Source organism: Triturus cristatus, chromosome 3_1 (assembly GCF_964204655.1).
Source record: "Triturus cristatus chromosome 3_1, aTriCri1.1, whole genome shotgun sequence".
NCBI lineage: Eukaryota > Metazoa > Chordata > Amphibia > Caudata > Salamandridae > Triturus > Triturus cristatus.
In genome coordinates this window covers 18,902,378-18,927,630 of record NC_140583.1, presented here as the reverse complement: position 1 = coordinate 18,927,630, position 25,253 = coordinate 18,902,378, and the positions used below count along the sequence as shown (strand labels likewise).

Below are 25,253 nucleotides of genomic sequence, written 5' to 3'. Positions count from 1 at the left end.
TTAGTCTGACTGGGATCCTGCTATCCAGGACCCCAGTCTATCTGCTTTCTCCTCTAAATTGATTGCATGTACTTTAGGTGCACTCCAGACTGGATACTGGGGAACCCTGGTCAGTCCCTAGTATATGGTATACTTTGTACCTAGGGCATAGGTACCACAGAGGACTCCCAGGGGCTGCAGCATGTATTGTACCACCCCTGAGAGGCCATTCAAAATGACACCACGGGTCTGCTTCTGCAGCCCGTGTAAGGTGGTGCATGCACCCCTTACTTGGATATAGGTTCACTATATATACTCTGTATCACTGCACATATCAACCGATCAGTCACCCCTATGGCAGGCCTTATCAATCCTGAAGGCAGGGTGCTGGGTTTTATGTGAGAGGGTGCACCTGCATGAGCAGAGCCCGTCTGCAGCCTTCGGAACCTATTTTACGGGGTTGTCTGTGATGCAGCTAACCATATATATTTAAGTACATTATAACCTTACGGTAAATGCTAACTTTAAAACGGCTGCTTAGAAACATGTTGTGATTGGTGTCAAACACCTTGGAATCATATGTGGGGGGAGGTATGATTCCACCCTTCTAGAGGGACTTCTGTGAAACACCAGTACATCCGGTACCAGCTTTCTCGACCTTGGCATCACAAAATGGATGCTGCCAGCCACAGATACAAGTCTGCCCTCCTGCTGCTGAGCCAAGCTTGAGCTGAGGAAGGCCTGACAATAGGTTTCCTATCACAGGGAGGTGTGACCACCTCCCAGACAGGCTTTAGTGTATTGGGACTGGGTGGGTGCACTCTGAGAGTGCCAGAAAGTCTGCACTGGGGACACATCTGGTGTCCCTGTGCATAGTCCAGCTCAAACCGGTTGCAGGAGCCATTTGCTCCTGCTCTGGCATGAAACTGGACAAAGGACATGGGTGTAGCCACCCCTCTGTCCTGACTCTCCAACCCCTTCCTTGGGTATAAAGTAGGAACCCTGACTACAGGACTTTAGATTTTACCTGGACTAAACTCTGCAAGCAGAAATCATGTACTTCGATGGTCTACACTTCGCTGGGCGACAGAAGACTCTCCCTTTGAGTAAGGGAGTTACTCCCCTGCAGCAGCCGGCACCTTAACACATCGGACCGGTTTGCATCTCCCGAGCTCCTGGGTACTCCAAAGATTTATGCAACACGGGAGGTGGGTTCCCGAGCATCTCTGAGGTCGATCTGCTATCTCAGCAATCCTGAGACCAGTATCCCTCGTGGGGACCGTGCAACCCGAACCCTTGTGCACCGTGTACTTTTGCAGCATGCTTTTTGGCGATCCCTGAGGCTGTGCTTTGGGCTACATAGTCCTGACCCCGAGCAGTATTTCACCGAAGATTTCTGGCCTACACTCCACGAGTGTTTTGTGTGAGCTGGTATTCGTAATTAAGCTTGAGGTCCCTGGTCTGTTGCTCTGTGGGTCCCTGTGAAGGTAACTTTGATTTCCCGTGGGCTTCCCTGGTTGCTCCAGACGTGCCCTGACTCCCCATAGCTTGGAGAGTCTCCTGGACCTTGGTGGTCCTCACCGTAACTTGTTTCCTTTGCCGGCGTGGGTTGCATTTGCCAAGGCTTTTTGGTGTTCAATCCAGACACTAACCCCTGAGCACTCGACATCCTTCATGGGACAGCTCACCTCCGGTCTTTGGCCGTCGTCGACATCTCCTGGTTCCTGTGGCTGCAGAGTCAAGCATCCTATCTTCACACCTTAAGCACCCGACATCGGTGGGCATTCGTCTACCGAGCTCCTGGTCACCCTGAAGTGACCCAGACTCTGTCCCCTCTGCTTTTAGGTTCTTCTCTCCTTGGATCCAGGTTGGGATTCCACTGAACACTTTTTATCTTCCCAGCAGCAGCACTTCTTCGCATCACGCCATTGAAAACGACGAGGGTTTCCAACACCACTTGACCCCTATGCACCCGGCTCCTCTGGGATAGGTAACACGGGTACCTTGGTACTCACAAGGGTGCTGGGCTTAGAACCTTCTATGTTCCAAACGGTTTGCTTGAAGTCAATCAATCAATCAATCAAAGACATTTATAGAGCGCACTACTTACCCGTAGGGTCTCAAGGCGCTTGGGGGGGGGGGGGGGCGTTACTGCTCGAACAGCCAGGTCTTGAGCTTCTTCCTGAAGGAGAGGTGGTCTTGGGTCAGGCGCAGGTCGGTCGGGAGGGAGTTCCAGGTCTTGGCGGCCAGGTAGGAGAAGGACCTTCCTCCTGTTGTCGCTCTTTGGATGCGGGGGACGGCGGCGAGGGCGTGGCTGGCTGATCGGAGGTGGCGTTTGGGAGCGTAGAAGTTGATGCGGTTGTTGAGGTAGCTCGGGCCTTGATCGTGTAGGGCTTTGTGTGCGTGGGTGAGGAGACGGAAGGTGATTCTTTTGTTGACGGGGAGCCAATGCAGGTCTCTCAGATGTCCGGAGATGTGGCTGTTACGTGGGATGTCGAGGATGAGTCTGGCTGAGGCGTTCTGGATCCGTTGGAGTCTCTTCTGGAGCTTGGCGGTGGTTCCGGCGTAGAGGGCGTTGCCGTAGTCCAGTCGGCTGGTGACGAGGGCCTGGGTGACAGTCTTCCTGGTCTCGGTGGGGATCCACCGGAAGATCTTACGTAGCATGCGCAGGATGTTGAAGCACGACGAGGAGACGGCGTTGACTTGTCTGGTCATGGAGAGGGAAGAGTCCAGGATGAAGCCCAGGTTGCGTGCGTGGTCCGTCGGTTTGGGTGCGGTGCCCAGGGCGGGGGGCCACCAGGAGTCGTCCCAGGCGGAGGGCGAGGAGCCCAGGATGAGGACCTCCGTCTTGTCTGAGTTCAGTTTCAGGCGGCTGGTCGTCATCCCATCGGCTACATCTTTCATCCCTTCGTGAAGGATGGCTCTGGCGGCGGCGGGGTCGTTGGTAAGGGAGAGGATCAGCTGGGTGTCGTCGGCGTAGGAGATGATGTTGAGGTTGTGTTGGCGTGCGATGGCCTCGAGGGGGCTCATGTAGACGTTGAAGAGGGTGGGGCTCAGCGAGGATCCTTGAGGGACGCCGCAGATGACTTCGGTGGCCTCTGACTTCTACGGTGGTAGGCGGACTCTCTGTGTTCTTCCGTCGAGGAAGGAGATGATCCATTCCAGTACCTTCTCCTGGATGCCGACGTTGCTGAGGCGCTGCACTAGGGTGCGGTGGCAGACAGTGTTGAATGCCGCGGAGAGGTCTAGGAGGATGAGGGCCGCTGTTTCTCCGTTGTCCATCAGGGCTCGGATGTCATCGGTGGCAGCGATGAGGGCGGTCTTGGTGCTGTGGTTGGCTCGGAAGCCAGACTGAGGGGTCGAGGGATCCATTCGTCTCGAGGAAGGCGGCCAGCTGTTTGTTGACGGTCTTCTCGATGACTTTAGCTGGAAACGGGAGGAGCGAGATGGGGCGGTAATTCTTGAGGTCGGTGGGGTCGGCTGTTGGTTTCTTGAGTAGAGCGCTGAGTTCGGCGTGTTTCCAGCTCTCCGGGAAGGTGGCGGTGTCGAAGGAGGTGTTGAGGATGTCCCGCAGGTGGGGTGCGATGACAGCGTCGGCCATGTTGAAGACGTGGTGAGGGCAGGGGTCGGTCGGAGATCCGGAGTGGATGGAGTTCATCATGCGGATGGTATCTTCGGTGCTGATCGGAGTCCAGGCGCGGAGGGTGGTGGTGGGCGGTGTTGCTGCGGTCGTGGCGTGCGTCGGTTGAATGCTGAAGCTGTTGTGTATGTCCGCGATCTTGTTGTGGAAGTGGGAGGCGAGGGAGTTGCAGAGGTCTTGCGATGGGGTGATGTCGTTGTTTCCGGCGTTGGGGTTGGAGAGCTCTTTCACGATGTTGAAGAGTTCCTTGCAGTTGTGTGCGTTGTTGTCCAGCCGGTCCTTGAAAGCAGTTATCTTGGTGGCGCGGATCAGTTGGTGGTGCTTCCGGGTGGCAAGCTTGAGGGCGTTCATGTTGTCCGGTGTTGGTTCCCTTCTCCAGACTTTCTTGAGGGCTCGGCAGTTCTTCTTGGAGCTCTTGAGTTCGTCGGTGAACCATGGGGCTTTCTTGCTGCCGGGTCTGCTGGGCGGGGTCCTCAGAGGGGCGAGTTTGTCCGCGCAGTTGCTGATCCACTTCGTGAGGTTGTCGGCGGCCTGACTGGGGTTCGCTGAGCTGGCAGGAGGGTGCTGGCTCAGGGAAGCGGCGAGCTGGTCGGCTGTGATCTTGTTCCAGCTTCTTCGGGCAACCTGTTGCTGGTGGTGGTGGATCGTCGTTCTTCTGAGGGTGAAGTGGACGCAGCTGTGGTCTGTCCAGTGGAGTCCTGTGGCGTGGCTGAAGGCGATGTCTTTGCTGGATGAGAAGACGGCGTCGAGTGTGTGTCCGGCGAGGTGGGTGGGGGTGGACACCAGCTGCTTGAGTCCGAGGTTGGCGAGGTTGTCGAGCAGGGTGATGGTGTTGCGGTCGCTGTTGTTCTCCAGGTGGAAGTTGAGGTCCCCCAGGAGGATGTAGTCAGCGGAGGGGAGGGCATGCGGGCAGACGAAGTCGGCGATGTCCTCGCTGAATTGTGTGCGTGGTCCCGGGGGTCGGTAGATCAGGGTGCCTCTGAGGGTGGTCTTTGGGTCGGTGTGGATCTGGAAGTGCAGGTGTTCGGCGGTGGTCAGGGTGTCGTCGGTGTTGGTCGTGATGCGGATGGTGTCCCTGTGGATGATGGCGATGCCTCCTCCCATCTGGTTGGCGGTGCGGTCCCTCCGGGTGATCTTGTAGCCCTCTGGGATGGCGATGGCGATGTCGGGCGCTGAGGAGTCGTTCATCCAGGTTTCCGTGAGGAAGGCAACGTCGGGGGCTGTGGTGTCGAGGAGGTTCCAGAGTTCGATGGCGTGTCTGTGGACGGAGCGGGTGTTGAGCAGGATGCACTTGAGGTGGTTGCTGCTGGTGTTCTCTCTTAAACTAATTTTCCAACCACTACTTTCCCATAGAGTTGTCCGGAGCTCGCGTCTGTGTTCTCACACTGCACCCGTCCTCCGTGGGTTCCCTGTGTCACTCCTTTGGGTGGTTCCTTGGGGTCCCAGTGATTCTACGTGCTCTAGGCACTGTGTCTAGTGAAGTAGTCGTTGCAATATAATTTTTTTTAGTACATGGTTCGGTCTCCCCCTGGAGCCTGCTGTGTATTGTGCTATTTACTGTTCTAGTGATTAAGTATTGTGTGCCTTGTGCTCTATCTTATAAAGAGGTTAGTAGAGAGAAATACATATATTTTATATAACACTTGTGTGGTTCTCCTTTCATTAGGTCATTCAGGAGGTTCTGATCTGGTAAAACAAGCTGCTTTACACTCCTACAAGACTTAGCCTGAAGGCTGCTCTCCATAGCTACCACTAGGATAGCTTTCAATAAAGGTTGTCTTTAACCTAATTGTCCATATCGGTTGTTTGGACTGGTACAAGGTGCCCACTTTAATTAGTGGAAAGCATATACCAGGGCAACTTCTCACAGTAGTATCCACCAAGGAAGAAAATAATATCAGCAACCCTCTCTGGAACACAACATACCACCTGCGAACCATGGAAGAAACTACCAGAATCAACCCACTCTGGAACAAAACATCTCCACATGTCAACCATGGAACTAACTGCCAGATCCAATCCTCTCTGGAGCAATACATCCCGCATATGACCAGTGGAATAAACAGCAAGAATCAACCCTCTGTGGAACAAAACATCTCCGGATGTGAACCATGGAAGAAACTGCACCAGAATCATCACAAAAAGTAAGAACAAAACTGGAAGAAACCTTTTCAGCGCATCCACTCTGGTGCAAGCCAACTCAACCACCAAACCAGCAGCGGAGTAAGGCCCTAGATAGGTGCGGCGTGGTCAGTTCAGTGTCACCCACTTGAAGTGTCTGGAGTAGGTCGCTTTACCCCCTACACCACTCCTATGGTGCGGTCAATGCTCTCAGCTTCGGGGATGGGAGTGAAATCTCCATATCATCTGGTCCATTCTGCATCCTCATGGCCCAGAGTTCCATGCGGTTCACCTGTGGGTTGTTGCACATTTGAAGACACAGCCAGGTCCACATTTCCACTCTCAAACGCCCTTTTCTTATTTCACTCACTTATAGTGGACAGCCTCTCCACATAAGCTATCCCAGTCCTTCTCAATTCCAAGTTCTACCCTTAGTAGATCTTTCTCCGTCATGCCATGCTACCAGAGGTATCATGTTGGCGCTCTAAACTCATCATCATAGTTGCGTCATTTCCTTGCTCTGCACCAAGCTCATGATCAGAAAGGTACCGGCTTGCGCCTTCTGCACAGCTGTGTCTCTGCCCATCCGTTCTTTAGTTCATGTGGTGCCCCTGCCACTGGGGACACCCCGGACCCAGTCCATCACCTCACCCCACCCATCACGGGGCTAGGTCCTACCACTCAAGTCCCAAACCAACAACCCATCACAGCCCTAGCCCACCCGTATTTCTGCAGATTAGGAGTAAAAAGGGTTCATCAGCAGGTGTGCAAGCTCAGTGCTTCAGTGTAGACCAAGTAGAAGCTACTCTATCAAGAACAAAATACACCATGGAGTAAACCATCTCTGTACGCCCATCAGACTAGACCAGTAAGATGCCATGGACCAAACATCCACAGTAAAAGAAACCAGAAACATTCCATTGATCAAAAAGTTTCAGACCATCCAATGGACACCAAACAAGAACCAAACAACCATTACTGACCAACTCATCTCTGTACATCCACCAGTCCAGTGACATGTCATGGACCAAACCATATGAACACATTGAAGACACAAGACCAGCGACACTCCCAGACCAAACCATCCCGGTCCAGGCACAAACACTGCAACCCTCCATGGACAGGTAGAAACCATCGGTACGCACCTACCATAGACCAAGCCATCTCCGTAGAACAGTATCTCCAATGAAAGCTTTTCTATTAGAACCACCACCAAAATGCTAATTAGACACCAAAAATGCACCATGCACCCCCAGGTGCACGAGACAAGCTGCAGTTCTTTTCTGTGCCCCCTCGACCAAGGAAAGTCGTGTCCACCATGAGGGGGGATTCTTACAGGACAGTCCACCATGGCCACCGCATTCAAACCACCATTGAAAGGAAGCAGGTTATCCTCATATACCAGTTCTGGAAGTGAACCCAGTCTAGAGTCATTTGTTGCTCATCAGCCAGTCGAAAAAACATCCTGTTTGAGTTAATGTTTTAGGGCTGGATAATAAACCTATTCAGTTGAGCTCCTAAAGAAGCAGCTTTCAACCCCTGCAAGGCAAGATTACAAACCAGCCCAGAAAAGAAAATCTGAGAAGAGACAAGAGCCCGCACATCATTACAATCAGGAGCTGGTGACCAATCAAAAGGGCACAGAGGAGGGCGCGTGCAGGCAGGAAGGGGAAAAGAAAGGCAGGAAGTGGGCGGGCTGCACCATGGCCATGAGGCACCTTCTACATGTGGTGCAACCAGAACGAGGTTGAGGGGAGAAGCCTGAGAGGAGAGGCAGCCCAGCACAGTCCATGAAACCCACACCAAGAGGTCTACACTTTGTGATGGAAGCAACACCCAGGGAGGGAGGGGGCTGAAGCAGGGAAACACTGCCCTCCCCCCTCTCCTCTCCTCTCCCGGAGAGGAAGCAATCACCTGTCAGGACGGTCCAGCTGGGAGCGAGGTGTAAAAAGGAGGCAGTCACCTGTGAGATGCGGCACACCAGAAACCAGAGCAGTCACTCCCCATGTCCCACACAAGGGTGGAGTCTCAAATATCTTGTCAATTGTTAGAATCCGGGGTCTCTGGTTGGCGCCGGTATGCACTTGCGACAAGCAGGGACCCTTTCCTCTAAGTCAGGGCGAAGGATTACTCTGGGAAAATAACCCCTGCTCACCCTCTAGGCAACGTGGCGCGAGCAGTCAGGCTAGATTCCAGAGGGCATTAGGTTACACATTCAAGATGTACCACACAATAACCACCAACCCACCACACAGACACAAGACTGTATTTTTGTAAAAATATACTCTTTATATAAAAGGTTTCTTTAAGCAGGCTTTCAAAAATACAGTTCTTTACTCCAAATGGGGTTCCAGTTACTTGCAATACTTTTCAAAGAGTCCACAGTTCTTAAAAGGCACTTTTCATTTTAAAATAGGCTTCTTTTGGGGTATGTGCGCTTCGTAGCGCCTTCGGTACGTTTTGTACGATGTTTTAGGCGCGTCGTGCAGTTTCTCACGCTTCACGCGTGAGCACGCGTACGCTGGACTGAAGCCGTACGGACCGTACCCTCGTAGGTACGCGTTGTACAAGTCCGGTCCTACCTTATGCCTACAATGCACCCTGCCCTTGGGCCTACCAGAGGGGTGACTAATATGTAGTTAAGGGAAGGTTTAGGGATTGGCAAGTGGGGGCACTTCCGCAGTCAGCATGACAGTACCAGACTGCACGCAGGTTCTGCAATGGCAGATCCTAGACACATTTTACTAGGCCGCTTCTGTGGGTGGCACAACCAGTGCTGCAAGCCCGCCAGCAGCATTTGCATTTACAAGCCCTGGCACTCCTGGTGCACTTTACTAGGGGCTGATAGTAAACCAAATAAGCCAAACATGGACACCAATCAATGTCAACATTTTACCATAGGGAGAGCATATGCACCTTAGCACTGATCAGCAGTGGTAAGGTGCCCAGAGTCATAAAACAGCCAACAACAGGTCAGAGAAAATACAGGAGGAAGGCAAAAAGTTTAGGGATGACCCTGCAAAAAGGGCCAAGTCCAACATCAATCAACTCTCTGAGGGACAAAATGGAGTAGCCTTGACATCTGAGTCGGCAAATAAAGCACTGGGTACATGGAGGGTCACAGCATCGTCCAGGAAGCAGTAAAGAGGGACGCAAGACAAGGGGTCCAGGGTGTTCCACAGGGATGAGGCCCTCCAGCACAGCTGGGGAAGCTGCGTTTGGTTTTTCTGGCCAACTCTGCGCTCTCACCAGGGCACATGGTATGTCCAAGTGCGCTGGTGGCTCCAGGTCCGGTTTCCTCCCAGGAAGCCCAAGGCTTCAGTGGGACGGCACTGGGGGCAGATGACTCTTTACTGTTGGGGTAGAAGCTTGCGCTCGGAGCTCAGTTCCCCTGCATGAGCCTCATTAACTCCCCCCCCCTCCCGCCCCCCAGGAAGCCCAAGGCTTCAGTGGGACGGGTCTGGGGGCAGATGACTCTGTACTGTTGGGGTAGAAGCTTGCGCTCGGAGCTCAGTTCCCCTGAAGGAGCCTCATTCACTCCCCCCCCCTCCCCCCTCCCGCCCCCCAGGAAGCCCAAGGCTTCAGTGGGACTGGTCTGGGGGCAGATGACTCTTTACTGTTGGGGTAGAAGCTTGCGCTCGGAGCTCAGTTCCCCTGCATGAGCCTCATTCACTCCCCCCCCCCCCCTCCCGCCCCCCAGGAAGCCCAAGGCTTCAGTGGGACTGGGCTGGGGCCAGATGACTCTTTACCGTTGGGGTAGAAGCTTGCGCTCAGAGCTCAGTTCCCCTGAAGGAGCCTCATTCACTCCCCCCCCCCCCCTCCCGCCCCCCAGGAAGCCCAAGGCTTCAGTGGGACGGGGCTGGGGCCAGATGACTCTTTACTGTTGGGGTAGAAGCTTGCGCTCAGAGCTCAGTTCCCCTGCAGGAGCCTCATTCACTCCCCTCTCCCTGCTCCCGAGTGAATGGGATCCTCTGCTCAGACACGGATTAAGGATGTGGAATCAGGTTGTTTTGTGCTTGTGCCAAGGGCCTCCTGTCTTGTCTCCTGCAGGCCATGGAGCCATCCTGGAGGTCAGGGAAGCTCTTAGTGACATCCAGCTAAGCAGAGCCACCCTGAGGGAGAAGAAAGACCCACCCCAAGTGGGTGAAGAAAGAGCCACCCTGTGGGAGAAGAAAGCCACCCTGCGAGAGAAGAAAGAGCCACCCTGTGGGAGAAGAAAGACCCACCCCAAGTGGGAGAAGAAAGACCCATCCCAAGTGGGCGAAGAAAGACCCATCCCAAGTGGGTGAAGAAAGACCCATCCCAAGTGGGTGAAGAAAGAGCCACCCTGTGGGAGAAGAAAGACCCACCCTGTGGGAGAAGAAAGAGCCACCCCAAGTGGGTAAAGAAAGAGCCACCCTGTGGGAGAAGAAAGAGCCACCCTGTGGGAGAAGAAAGAGCCACCCTGTGGGAGAAGAAAGACCCACCCCAAGTGGGTAAAGAAAGAGCCACCCTGTGGGAGAAGAAAGAGCCACCCTGTGGGAGAAGAAAGACCCACCCCAAGTGGGTGAAGAAAGACCCATCCCAAGTGGGTGAAGAAAGAGCCACCCTGTGGGAGAAGAGCCATCCCAAGTGGGTGAAGAAAGAGCCACCCTGTGGGAGAAGAGCCATCCCAAGTGGGTGAAGAAAGAGCCACCCTGTGGGAGAAGAAAGACCCACCCCAAGTGGGTGAAGAAAGACCCATCCCAAGTGGGTGAAGAAAGAGCCACCCTGTGGGAGAAGAGCCATCCCAAGTGGGTGAAGAAAGAGACACCCTGTGGGAGAAGAGCCATCCCAAGTGGGTGAAGAAAGAGCCACCCTGTGGGAGAAGAAAGACCCACCCCAAGTGGGTGGAGAAAGCCACCCTGTGGGAGAAGAAAGACCCATCCCAAGTGGGTGAAGAAAGAGCCACCCTGTGGGAGAAGAAAGACCCATCCCAAGTGGGCGAAGAAAGAGCCACCCTGTGGGAGAAGAAAGACCCATCCCAAGTGGGTGAAGAAAGAGCCACCCTGTGGGAGAAGAGCCATCCCAAGTGGGTGAAGAAAGAGCCACCCTGTGGGAGAAGAAAGACCCATCCCAAGTGGGTGAAGAAAGAGTCACCCTGTGGGAGAAGAGCCATCCCAAGTGGGTGAAGAAAGAGCCATCCCAAGTGGGAGAAGAAAGACCCATCCCAAGTGGGTGAAGAAAGAGCCACCCTGTGGGAGCAGAAAGACCCACCCCAAGTGGGTGAAGAAAGACCCACCCTGTGGGAGAAGAAAGACCCACCCCAAGTGGGAGAAGAAAGACCCACCCCAAGTGGGTGAAGAAAGCCACCCTGTGGGAGAAGAAAGACCCATCCCAAGTGGGTGAAGAAAGAGCCACCCTGTGGGAGAAGAAAGACCCATCCCAAGTGGGTGAAGAAAGAGCCACCCTGTGGGAGAAGAAAGACCCATCCCAAGTGGGTGAAGAAAGAGCCACCCTGTGGGAGAAGAAAGACCCATCCCAAGTGGGTGAAGAAAGACCCACCCCAAGTGGGTGAAGAAAGAGCCATCCCAAGTGGGTGAAGAAAGAGCCATCCCAAGTGGGTGAAGAAAGAGCCATCCCAAGTGGGTGAAGAAAGAGCCATCCCAAGTGGGTGAAGAAAGAGCCACCCTGTGGGAGAAGAAAGAGCCACCCTGTGGGAGAAGAAAGAGCCATCCCAAGTGGGTGAAGAAAGACCAAGCCCAAGTGGGTGAAGAAAGACCAAGCCCAAGTGGGTGAAGAAAGACCAAGCCCAAGTGGGTGAAGAAAGACCAAGCCCAAGTGGGTGAAGAAAGACCAAGCCCAAGTGGATGAAGAAAGACCAAGCCCAAGTGGGTGAAGAAAGACCAAGCCCAAGTGGGTGAAGAAAGACCAAGCCCAAGTGGATGAAGAAAGACCAAGCCCAAGTGGGTGAAGAAAGACCAAGCCCAAGTGGGTGAAGAAAGACCAAGCCCAAGTGGGTGAAGAAAGACCAAGCCCAAGTGGGTGAAGAAAGACCAAGCCCAAGTGGGTGAAGAAAGACCAAGCCCAAGTGGGTGAAGAAAGACCAAGCCCAAGTGGGTGAAGAAAGACCAAGCCCAAGTGGGTGAAGAAAGACCAAGCCCAAGTGGGTGAAGAAAGACCAAGCCCAAGTGGGTGAAGAAAGACCAAGCCCAAATGGGTGAAGAAAGAGCCACCCTGTGAGAGAAGAAAGACCCATCTTGAGTGGGTTGGCCGCCTAGGTTGGTCCCTAGAACGGTGGTTGGGATGTCTGCCAGGAGGTCACCCATGCTGAGGAGGAATCTACAGTCAAGAATAAGATACCCATGATGTGCAGGACAAAGTGGGAATCCACAGCCAGGTGGAGCCCACCCATAATATGCAGACCGAAGCGGGAATCTACAGCCAGGTGTAAACCATCTGCACTGTGCAGGAAAAATGGAAAATCTACAGCCAGGACCAACGCAACTGCCTTGTGCAGGATGGGAATCTACAGCCATGAGAAGCCCATCCGTACTGTGCAGGACAGAGTGGGAATCTACAGCTTAGAGGAAGCCACCTGTACTGTGTGGGACAGGATGGGAATCTACAGACCGGAATATGCTATCCATACTACGCAAGACAGAGTGTGACACTACTGCTAGAAGGAGCCCACCCACACTATCCAGGAAAGAAAGAAAGAAGCCTTCCTTACTTTGTAGAAAGAGTGAGACTCTACAGCCAGGAGGAGTCCACCCGTACTGTGCAGGACAGAGCGGGAATCTGCAGACAGGAGGAAGCCACCAGTACTGTAAAGAATAGAGCGGGAATCTACAGCCAAGAGGAGTCCACCCGTACTGTGCAGGACAGTGCGGGAATCTGCAGACAGGAGGAAGCCACCAGTACTGTAAAGAATAGAGCGGGAATCTACAGCCAAGAGGAGTTCATCCTTACTGTGTAGGACAGAGCGAGAATCTATCAATAGGAGGATGCCACGTGTACTGTACAGAAGAGAGCGGTTATCTACAGCCAGGAGGAAGCCACGTGTACTGTACAGAAGGGAGCGGTAATCTACAGGTAGGAGGAAGCCACCTGTACGTGTAGGACAGAGAATCTACAGATGGGGAAGCCACCAGTACTGTACAGGATAGAGCTGGAATCTACAGTCAGGAGGAGGGCAGGGACCTCGCGACACCTTTGAATTGTATTGGCCTGAGTCCCCGCCTCCCCACCACCAAGATCCGTTCAGGGTGCTAGGCCCCCCACGAGGGATGGTGGCCGTCCAAGCCCAAGGTAGGGCCGTCGTCTCCTGGCCCACCATTGCGGCCGCTGTCTGGCCCCACCACACGCTCCATAGCATTGGCTCGCCCCAAGTTGGACCTTCCATAGGTGAGGTTTGGGGTCTCATCTGTCCTCACTGAAAATCAATCTTCAAAATCAGACACCGAGAGGAACCGGGGGTTGTGCGACTGGTATTGGTCCGATGTCTTATTGTGCCCAACACCTGCAGAGCACAACGGAAAGACACAACTTTTTTGGGGTGATAATGTTCTCTTTACGCTTCAATCAGAAACTAACATGAGCAACTACAATCAGACTGTGTGCGCCTTCCTAGAGTGTCAAAGGGGGTGTGTGGTGTGTGTGTGTGACACACCTAGCCCCCATGCGAGAGACCATCTGAAGACATAGGTTCGACACATTTGCTCTTTTACAAGTCTGACATGTAGAGTGGAATATGAGCTACAGAAAAACGATCTCTAAAATGGTCTCATAAGCCCCGCCTCCTGTGTTCAGTCCTGCTACCCCCCCCCCCCCCCCAATCCTTGCCATAAAGTTTTGGAAGGTGGTTATACTTTAAAACTGTTTTTGCTTTGTGTGCTCAGAGCAAACAAGTTTGATGAGCTCTGGTCTACACTGTAGACTCTTCCCCAGCCCGGGAACATGGAAATGAACATGCCACACACGGATCTCTGTATTTCTGTCATAGCTTTCATAACCGCACCCCAACACCTCCCAGCAGATTATGCAATTCCTGTTTAGAGGCCGCCAAGAACCGTAGGGTTCTGGCACCTATAATATCCAAGACCCTACATTCATGACCCCGCTCCTACAGGATATACGCTACTCTAGTAGGAGTGCCACCTAAGAAAGGAGTGGGCGCCAAGCCAGGGTTCAAGGCGCTGCCCCCTTGGCCTCAAAACTCTTAAAAGTGTCTGCTTCTAATCTACAGTCCACCCTCATATGCCACTGTTCCCTGAATCCATCTGTGACGCCATCGCAAGGAACACCTCAAACCTCTGTATACCTGAGCGTTTCAACACTGGGTTTCACAAACCGGGCTCAATACCAGTTGAAGCAATACTTAATAATACCCTGAGCGCCAGGTCAGTGTGCAAAGCTCAAATGTCCGCCCGGGGCTGTGCTACCGGAGAGCTCCGGGAAGCAACGGGCTTCTGAGCCGGCTTTGTACGCCCCGGGCATTATTGCGTTACAGATGAGGCCGCAGATACCGGTCTGTCCCCTTCAGTAATACAGCGGTACAAAAGGGGGTGGTGATGGACGGAGCATAAGAACCAATCAAACACTCACACCCAGTCAACAGATCTGGGTTTGATCCATCACCGTTCTTTAGCCCACTCTGCCACCCCAGTTCAGACATGGCCATAAGCAAATCAGTCTGACCCTGTGCCTCATGGGAACCGTCCAGCCCGAACTGCCAAGCCATGCCTTCCCTGGACCGGAAACAAGCTTCCTAGGACCGGTTTCTGGCGTTTCAGCCGTCTTCAGCCAGGCTTGCTTGAATCCAGTGGCAAAGTGAACAAGGGACTCACGTCTGAGCATACCCTGCCAACTTATGGCGAACAAAGCGCCATAAGTTTTTTTTTTTTTGGTAACTCTTTTCGCCCTAAGTGGGATGGGTATGCCCAGACGTGGGACCTGTGCTCACTACGCCACTGGAGTCAAGCTATCCTGGCTGATGACGGCTGATAGCCAGAAACCGGTCCTAGGAAGCTTGTTTCCGGTCCAGGGAAGGCATGGCTTGGCAGTTCGGGCTGGACTGTTCCCATGAGGCACAGGGTCAAGACTGATTTGCATATGGCCATGTCTGAACTGGTGTGGTGTAGTGGGCAAAAGAACGATGGATTTAACCCAGATCTCTTGACTGGGAGAGAATGTCTGCATTGTCAGCATTCCGTCCATCATTTGTTTGTTGTAACTCCCTTCAGAGATACGATAGCACAGGCACACAAAGCGCCAGCGCAATCACAGCAGGCGTGCCCTCATTTGCATGGGGGCGTGCACCATGTCAGTGGGTAGGAACGGGGGTGCGGCCGCCCCGGGTGTCATCACTGAGGGGGTGACAAGAAACTTTCTGACCACCTGGCCTTGCTACGGCACTGCACCGTGCAAGTGAGGGAATCCCTCTGCCTCTGCGCCTGCGCCGCATTACAGATGTGGGCGCAGAAGCAAAGGAGCTGTCAGGAGGCGCACCGACAGTAGGCCCCCTACATGTGGGGCCCCTGATGGCTAGGGTGACCAGACGTCCCGGTTTTCCCCGGACGGTCCCCGTTTTTGGAGAAGTGTCCCCGTGTCCCGACACTTTTCTCCAATTCAATGAAATGTCCGGGTTTTTAAACAGTGTCCGGGTTAAACATACAAATGTCCCGGTTTTTCATTTGTTTCGGTTGTTTGAGCATGCGCGTGCATGCTCTCTTTGCACTGATTAAAGCGTGACGTTTAGGTGAGCGTTGCAGCAGGAAGGGAAATCGGGCTTTGAATGGGATGGGGGGTGGGGAGAGGTGCTCCTTTCATTCCACAGCGCGAGGTTCAGCACTTTGAATGTGACCTCTGTCTCCAGGCCGAGAAGTCAAAGGATGCAATCTGCATACATTCACACCTGAATGCCGGTCACTTCGGGTGCTTCCAGAGATACCTTTGTTTTGTTAATGCAGCGCTCCTGCTCCAACAGCTACTGATGGCAGTGCGTCTTTGAATGTCTTTATTTTGTAAAAGCCTACTTGCAGGACCTGCTTATATCCTTGTTTAGAAACAGTAACCTGTTTGTACTTCGTGTCCAGGGCCAGCTTTAGGGCGGTGCGAGTGCCACCGCACCGGGTGCTGGCTTCCTGGGGGCGCCGTGTTTTAAAGTATATTATGCTTTTGAAGCACCTGCTTCAGCGTTTCTTTACCCCCAGCAATTACCAGGCCTCACAAAAATGTCAAGATAACTCGTGTGATTAATAATCTTCCTGGAGAGAGATCAGCATTTTGTATAGTTGAGGTTTTGACTTCGGTGAAGTTAGTGTAGAGGGTTAACATGCCTGCTGCAAAGAACCTGTACCAAGTAGATTACAGAGTGCGTATGATGTAAACAGATCAGCAGATTACGCCTTTCAAAAGAGATATCCTTTTGTTACTTGCAATTTATAACTTAAAGTCCTGATATAGAATAGTGAGCTATTAACTTTCATCCTAGAACTGCATACACACTGCAAAGTATACATTATTAGAGCATTGATTAATGTTGCAAAAAGGGATAATTTGGCTAGAAATCGATTCTTATTATTAAAGAAAACTCCCAACTATGCTGTTTCTTTTTCGACTCTGCGTTTGTGCTTCTCCACACAAAGCACTCTTAAACTATACTGCCTACCAGTATGGATGACATGTGACTCCCTACACTTTTAGTCCTTTGGCTTATGTAACATTTCCTATACACTGATTACACATGCATGATTGATTGTCTCTGTGTAATGTGTGTGTGATGCGAAGTGCTCGGACACCCTACACTGGTATGAGTGGCGCTATATAACTAATTCAATGCATCTGAGAGAGTGTGGTTATGGAGACTTGGTCACTGTTAAAGGGTGCTAGTGAGAGAATCCGTGGTGGAGGTGGTCTTGGGGGGGCGCCAACAAACACTGTCGCACAGGGCGCCACCAGCACTAAAGCCGTGGTCACCAACTATAGCAAATGCTGAGGCAAAGTCTGTTTAAATGGAATTAATGGTTACAGCCAATAAAAGACCTCTGATTTGTCGTCTGTAATGCTTCATCTCGGTCTGTGGAGGGAGCTGTCATTTTAGTCCTTTTTCTATGTCCATGGCAGCTGTCAAATAGTCCTACCTTTATGTCGATGGTTACTGCAAACCGTAGTCCTACTTCTATGTCTATGACCTGTCCCCGTTTTTTGTTTTGAGAATCTGGTCACCCTACTGATGGCGGCCCTATAAGTTGATGATATTTCCACTTTATTTTCAGTTTTCACATGTATCCAACAGAATTCTGGCAACAACTCCTAGTGGGATAGGCGGCTGCGCGCAGGATTTACCCGCCACTTCTCTTTTGTATGTGTGATGCAGTACTGGCCCCTTCCCAAGCGGTTTCAGGAACGGATTGTGACGTGTAAAATGAACTGACCAGCTACTGTCCTTTTATTACTCCTTGCCATGATGAATGAAGACAAGTCACTCTCTCAAACGACCTTTGAACCACACTCATCCCAACGGGCCCCTCTCACAGGGGTCCCCCAACAGCCGTCCGAGGGGTGCTCGTGAACTGACGGACAGAGGAGGCGTGCAGCGCCTCGGGGGCCTCAGGCGCTATACAAACGCTGCAATAACATGCACTACACAGGCAGGGTCAGACTTCGCTCATATAGTGCCTTGTGCGAAGGAACATTTGCAGCCGTCCCGGATCCTCTGAGCCAACTGGAGGCGAGAGGCCGGAGGAGGCGGGGATGGGTTTATGGTGTGAAGGAGAAGCTAAAAGGGAGGATGCTGAGGAAAGAGGGGGGGTTCGGACAAAACACCTATGGAGAAGTCTGAAGCTAATGCGCAGGCGCTGGAGAAGCAGCATTTAAAATGAGAATTTACAACAATCGACGATCTTAGCTCAATGCGCCCCTCACACAAGGCGCCCTGGGCCGGCGCCTAGCTCTCAGGAGACACCTGGCACCAAGGTTGTCTTGAGAAATGCACTCCGCCAGCGATGGAGCAGGGGGGCGTGTTCATGAACCCTCACCCCTCCCCAAGGCGCCTGATGAAACCAGGCTGCGCTCTTACATACAGATACATTTCAGGTGACGAAGGTTTCCAAGCGCTGCCAGTTGTGTCAAAAAAGCGACCCGAGGCGCAGACACTAGTCACTTGCCCATGACCACAGTGTGGCCAAGCGGGCACCAGCGCAGCTGGAAGCCAGAGAGGCTGGTTTGTTATCACACTGCGAAGGCGTCAGAGCCCCCCCCCCCCCCCCCCCCCACCGGATGAGTGAAAGTAGCCATATGTCCATCTGTGGTCCATGGAACACCTTCCGTTCACATCTCACTGTTCTTTTGAATAGTTATTTTTGAACCTGTGTTCTTAGAAACCTTGGTCAACCCACCATCCACTGACTGGAGTCCTCCCCACCAACATCTGTCCGAACCCTAAACCCTCGCCCCATGTGAGGGTTCTGGGTGCACAAGGCACATTGTTTTAATTGGGCCAGAAAAATCAGGCTGACAACCCCCCCCCCCCCTCTAACAATGGCGTCATCGTACTTGACGAACCCTCCTGGTTCCTGCCTCTGCCCCCCCTTGTACTCTCCTCCCTCCCACCAGCCGCTGCCCATTCTTTTATGCCGTTCAGGCCCCTGCTACAGTGGATTCAGTTTGCATCTCTCCCTGCCCCATCCCCCCCTTCATTGGAACCTCCTTTCCTTCCCATCATCCTTTGCGGCTCTGACCCATTTCCTGGGATTGTCTGCCTGTGGGAGAAAGGAGACAGTTCACTGGCCCGGCACTAACATGTCAGTCGCCTCGAAGTGTCCCTAGCGTCCGTGTCTTATGCGGAGTCTACCAGGCGAGGCAAGTGGCCTGCTGGCCAAGACTGTGGCCGACAGCCCGCCTGCTGCTCGCCACTTGTTGTTGTCGCTCACTTCTCATTCAATGGCTTTCCTGGTCTCTGCCTGTCCATCTTGTGTTTGTCCCTCCCCTCTAGAACAGTGATTGGACTGCGGCTGGGCTCCCGCAAATGACAGTTGCCCACTGGCAAGCACAACTCCTGGGGCACCAAGGAATCCACACACACTGGTGTTTTGTAGATGGCCCCAAACTTTGATTTTCTTCCAATTTTCCAGCTAAAATTCCATGTACCATCTTGAAATCACCACTGTGTTGATTCAAGTCTAGAGACTCTTCACCACATCTGATTGGATGGCGTCCCTTCTTCCACTGTTCACTTTTAGTGGACTACTTGTTTCTTCGTGCTTAAGCACTCCCTTAGAGGGCATGTGTTTTCCACCTCTCTTCCTTGAGAGCTTCCAATACCCGCATCTTTCGCTCCACGTTGCGGTCTCCCTTGTGGTGCAAGCCCTCGTGCGCTTTGCCCCCTGCCAACCTTCCTGTCTCCCCCACTCTCTGTTGCTTTCTCACTTGTGTGCTTCTCCCAACCGTGTAGCTCTCCTCGTGTTGCTTTCCACCTGCGCCCCCACACCCAATGCTCCCTCCACACCCACCAAAAGTTTTCACTGTTTAGGGGATGATGGGGGTAGTGTCAGGCGGCAAATTGATGTTAGCACCCACCCCCCCCCCCCGCCTTAAAATCTAAAAAAGGTGCTTTTGTGCTACGGTTTGATTTTTTTTTTTATATTTACAGATCCATCTCTGACTGGTTAAAAAAAAAAATGGATCTGGCGTCCTTTTGTAGGCACATGTATGCATTTTATCTATCCATGCAGGTGCCTACAAAATGATGCAAACACAAGGAGAGGATGGACGGAGCGCTGAAACTTTTCAGACACTCACCCCCAGTCACAGATCTGGGTTGAATCCATCATCGTTCTTTAGCTCACTTTGCCACGGATGGATTTAGGCCCCGATCTCTGTACTGGGGTGAATGTAGGACATTGTTCTGCATTCTGTCCATTAATTGTTCTTTTTGCATTTGTCACCCCGAGTGGGACGGGTATGCCCAGACGTGGGTCCCGTGCTCTCCATGCCACTGGAATCAAGCTATCATAGCTGAAAGCCCGAAACCGGTCCTACAATGCTTGTTTCCAGTCCAGGGAGGACCTGGCTTGGCAGTTCGGGCTGGACTGTTCCCATTGGGCACAGGGTCAAGACTGATTTGCATATGGCTGGGTCCAAACTGGAATGGCATGGTGAGCAAAAAAACGATGGATTTAGGCCCAGACCTCTGTACTGGGGAGAATGTATCACATTGTTCTGCATTCTGTCCATCAATTGTTCTTTGTACAAAATGATGCAGCGGATGTTGGTGCATCATTGGGCCTTTAGTTTTTATTTTATTTATTTAAACTTCGGGCAATGTACAGTTTTGCCAAAACGCATTAGCAAAGCCAATAGTTTACAGAGGCGAGACTACTTCCTTTGTGAACGCTTGTTACTTTCAGGGGTTGGCCCACCCATAGAACCGCTCCAGCCTGCAGTCACCCCCCACTGGACCTGTGCTGTCGCCAGGGAAGCTTGGGGACTATGGGCATAGTGGCAGCTGTGATTCGGCAGACTGCTGCTCAGGAAGGAAGCAGAAGCCACTGGGCACAGGAGTGGTTTGGCAGGGGTGTGACTAGTCAACAGGACATCTCTTTTCTAAGAACTGTGGGGGATTCGTCGGTTCTTCCCGGAGAAAGACCTAAAAACCTTGGTCCAATCGCTAGTTCTCTCTAGACTAGATTACTGTAATTCTCTTCTGACTGGCCTCCCAAATCCCACCTCTCCCCCTCAAATCCGTCCTCCATTCAGCAGCTCGCTTTATTTCAGGGTCCAAACGAAGTGACAACATCACTCCTATCCTGTCTTCTCTTCGATGGCTTTCCGTCGAGGCAAGATCTATTTACAAAACTGCCTGCATCATCCACAAAGCCTTGCACACGTCCTCCCCTCGTTACCTGGCGAATAAACTGAAAATGTCTGGAGGCTCGAGACCTTCTCGGAATGCGGAAACGTTTCTGCTTGAGCCCCCCTCCTTCAAAAGGGAAAGATCGATGGCTCAATCGATCTCAGGTAATGCGGTGAGAATCTGGAACTCGCTTCCTCCATTGCTCCGTGCCACCACCTCTATCCGTATCTTCAAAGCTGACCTCAAATCTCTTCTCTTCCAAAGACACTTTCAGAACTGATACCTTCATTCTCGGACCCCTATAGGAAGTTCGTTCATCATTGTAAATTTGCAATATTTTCTTGTACATTCCTCACCCTTCTTTGATGTGTTTGATATTGTGTTCTTGCCTTCTATGGTTTAATCCTACCTCTTCTCGTCTCCTGTTTATTTTTGTAACGTTCTATTTTGTAACATTTCTCTCATGTAACATAACTGGTTCTATTGTTCAGAGCTCTGACACCTTCGAGTAAAGTCTGCACTATATAAAAATGCATTAAATAAAAAAATAAAATAACTAAACTCCTCAGACCTGGCCTTGCACCACAAAGACCCTATGAAGACCCTCGCCACACAAGCAGACCAGAGCCCTTCTTCCTCTGTAAGCGGCTTTGAACTCCGTCGAGACAAGGTGGGTCGTGTATGTGCCCTGTGTGCAGTTGCAGCGTCGGATTGGTAACGCGAGCACTCGGGCAATGCCCAAGAGGCCGGTATCCGAGCTCCAGCTGTGGGCTGCTTTTTTTAGCTGCCTGGGGGGCCGATTTGGGCGCTTTCTGCGTTGTTCAATGCCACCAGCAGCCCAGTGGGTGCCTGAGGGGCCTTTCTGGAGGCAGATGGGCGTCCATTACCTCTCTTATCAACGGCAGAGGTGCCACTCCCTTACTCTCGCTGGGCCTTCCCATTAATGTGTGCATACTGAGCGGAGGCAGGGGGTCTGAGCAGAAGTTGCCTCACTTGTTTTCATGTTTGTTTCACCAGTGTGAACTAATCTGTGCATTTTTTTTTTTTTTTTTTTTTAACACCCACCCCCTTTTTAAGGTCTCGCCTACGCAGCGCGCAAGCGCTGCTTAGGAGATGACCTCTTGGAATCGCTCCGTACTTTCTGGGAAACTCGTGCATGTTTTGCACTGTTTCCTATTAGTACTTGTGCATGTACGGGTTTCCCTTGCGGTAGCGAGCAGTGGCGCCACTGTTAGCAATTATCGCACCTGGCGCTGCTCGCTCCCGCAAGGTAAAGGCTGTCCATGGACATTCGGCCGCGCTCCACTGAAACTTCATTACTACTACTACTGGGAAGGAAAACCAGCACGTCGCTCTAACTTTCGCGGCTGCGGGCAGCGCTTGTCTTTTTCTCAGTAGCTGATGATCTGCTCGGATGGTCATATTTCAGAGGTTCACTTGTGGCAGTAAGGCCACCTTGTTTGGGCTTTAAGTTTTCCTGTTGCTACAGATTGCTGGCCAGGCACCCAAAAGCACAAAGGTCCTGATACCAACCACAGCACGCTAATAAGGAATCTCCCCCCCCCCACCCACACAGATCGATTGATGACTAATAGCTTTGCATTTAAGATGATACTCGCTCCCGTGCAATAACAGAAAGCATTCACAAACAGCACAGATTCTGGGGCGGTCAAGCTTTCAGGTTTCCAAAAGGTAATTTTAGTGCTGTATGGAACGTGCTAACTAAAGCTGCGAGGCACTTTTATGGCGCCAGAATGACCAGTCAGGAACGGCTGTTATGTTGTAGTCGAGCAAGATGCCTTCTTCAAAAGGCATACAAGCACAACTGAATGCTGGGCTGAACAACATTTAGACGTGTTTACAGAGAAAGGCACGTCCGCTTGAGGACGAGCCTGTCATCAGGGGTTACCCGAGGCGCTGGGCTGGCTCGCCACCTGGAAAGGAGAGCGCCTAATAAGGGCAGCGTCCGATTCACCTCCAGCCTGACAGCAGAGCAGGGGGCATGATTTATGGCCTTGGTAGTAAACCTAGTGTTCAATTAACGCTAGCTTCTGGGATCTTACACCACTCGGCAGCGCGCGCTGGCCGCAAACCAATTGGTGAGGGGGAAGCAAAGGCTCGCGCCTAGGAGAGACCCTGTGTTTCACTGATGCACAGGGTGCCATGGGGCACACAGCAAACAAAGCCACCGAGAAACACAGCACAGTATCAGATATGTGGAGGGAAAGGAGAATTCTATACATGGGCTAAAACCTATGATCTAGCACGCACACTGTCCGTTTCTCACTTTCACTTCTCTTGCGTTGTATCTCAATATAAATTCTTGCCATGTTTTTGGTAGCTGTACTCTCGCAAAGGCCTCCGATACCCTGGAGCCATGTCCATGCGATATAAAATACAACAATGAATCAATAAGAATTGAACACATTTTGGCATGCACGATGATACGCATGTTTAAGTACAATCGCAAGGTGCCCGTAGAGTTCAGAGGGCCGGGACAGTGCAGGTTACAATCAGCTGCACCCAATGTAGTGTAGGGTGTGCATTACAGCATTCCGAAAGCTGGGTAGGGTCTGTAAAGTCAGAAGGGGAGCGGGGTCAGTGAAATCACAGAGAGCTGGGTCCATGAAGTCACACAGAGCAACAAGTTTAACAAAAGTAATAATACACTGTGTGCTTAATAAAATAATGTAAAGGCAATAAAAAGGAATACAAAAAGCAGAAACAGCAGTGAGCAGAAGTAATCCATGAACAAGAAAGGGGAAGTTCCTGAACTGTCTGTTCACCTTGTGTGAAACCATGGTTACGAAACACATCAATCTATTCATGAATTCAGCCTCCTCTAAGAATAACAGAGAACAGTCCCTGCATTAGAAGAGACAATCATGAGGTAGCAGACTCACTCTTCTAGAAACAAAAACAGGGGTTTAAGTGGGATTAGAAAAGTGGGGGTCCACAAAACCGGCATTGCCCAATACAATCGTTTCCAAAAGGCGTGGCCTACATAGTTAAGAGCGCTGCCTAACAATGTAAAATAGAATTCTAGGCTTCCTATAGGGTGCCACCGACCAGTATCTGGGGGCAGCTCTGAGCTTTCGGTTATTGCATCTGGAAATAACTCAACAATTCACAGATCCCTAGAGCAAGCCAAGACTCTTGACTGCCAATGAAGTAGGCCAACCTCTCTCCGTCTAGTTGTTAATAGTTGGAAGACGAGTTCCAACGCAGCACATATGAGGCGGTCACCTATAGTTAAATCAATGGGATTACTTTCGAGTCTCGATACTACTTCTGAGGGGTCGGGATGGAGCAGGGACGATGGGATGCCACCCACCCATGTCGTTGGCAGCACTGCAAGCAGTAGCCTCAGGGGTTTACATCCTAGGTTCATGCATCTCAAGGGTTAGAGGGAGACCGGACAATACGAGCAGCGTCCTGCCCCCACACACCCTTGGAATCACCCCCCACACACTGACTCTCATAGAAATGCCGCCAACTCCGCTCATGGACTCGCTTCAAATGCCACCGTCTGACCCAAGGGGCGTGTGGTGGCTCCGGCCAGATACCACTGTTGTGACCGGAATGCCAAAGCACCGCAAAGGGTGGGGGGGGAAGCACCGCAAAGGGTGGGGGGGAGCACCGCAAAGGGTAGGGGGGAAGCACCGCAAAGGGTGGGGGGGGAGCACCACAAAGGGTGGGGGGGGAAGTACCACAAAGGGTGGGGGGGGGAGCATCACAAAGGGTGGGGGGGAAGTACCACAAAGGGTGGGGGGGAAGCACCGCAAAGGGTGGGGGAGAAGGGGAGATGGTGGGGCGCAACAGGGAGATGGTTGGGGGAGGCGAAGCAATGGGTGAGAGAAAGGCATGGGTCGGGGACAGGGGCGGAAAGTAACAGAGGACCGGGGTTGAGAGAATAAGCAAAGGGCTAGAGAGCAATTCAAAGCAGTTGGGGGGGGGGAAGGGGGGGCGAAGAAGCAACAAGGGGACGCGGGGGTGGGGAGAAGATGTAACAGCTAAGAGTGACAGGAGGACATGGGTGGGGGGAAGCAACGCGGATGGCACGTTGGGAAGAGTCAGTGACAGGCAAGCGCGAATGAGGAAATGGGAATATCACGAGGGAGCGAGAGAGGCGGAAAACACATGCACTCTGACTCTCATGGGGATAGAAAAAAAGAAAAAAGCGAGCATGAGAACCGGGTAATCAAACACATTGCAAAGAGGCAATGCTCCAGGGGAGGAACAAATGCAAGATTGATGGACAAGCCATCAAATAAGAAGCAGGGAAAGGAGTGGGACAGTAAAGCCGACCAATGGTAAGTAACGGACAGACTTCAAGTCCCTGCACACCCTCTTGATAAACCCACAATCTCGCAACAAACCGCGCACTGTCTCGTAGGCTTCACCTACACGGCATTTCCACCCAGACCAACCCAGGGGGAAATGCAGAGAAAGGGTGGGGAGAGGCACGTGCAGTGCCTACTGTGACCAAGACATTCAGCAAGCCGTGCTCCTCCAGCATGCTTAGCGCGTTGACGAGTGAAATGAAGGCATTGGCGCTATAGCAACAAGTGAATGTAATAACCCCTCCCCAGGGAGAGGAGAACATTAGTGACTGGGAATGGAAAACTCTGCTCGGAAAAACCTCTACAAGATTTGAACATTAGCACACACCTGAGCCAGAGAAACCCTGGGCTCCAG

At 52.2% G+C, this 25,253-nt stretch overlaps 1 protein-coding gene across 18 annotated transcripts in view; it reads right to left on the bottom strand.

Moving 5' to 3' along the window:
• PACSIN3 (protein kinase C and casein kinase substrate in neurons 3) overlaps positions 1-25,253 on the bottom strand; it is a 339,753-nt gene that overhangs the window by 98,687 nt on the left and 215,813 nt on the right. The window lies entirely within an intron of this gene.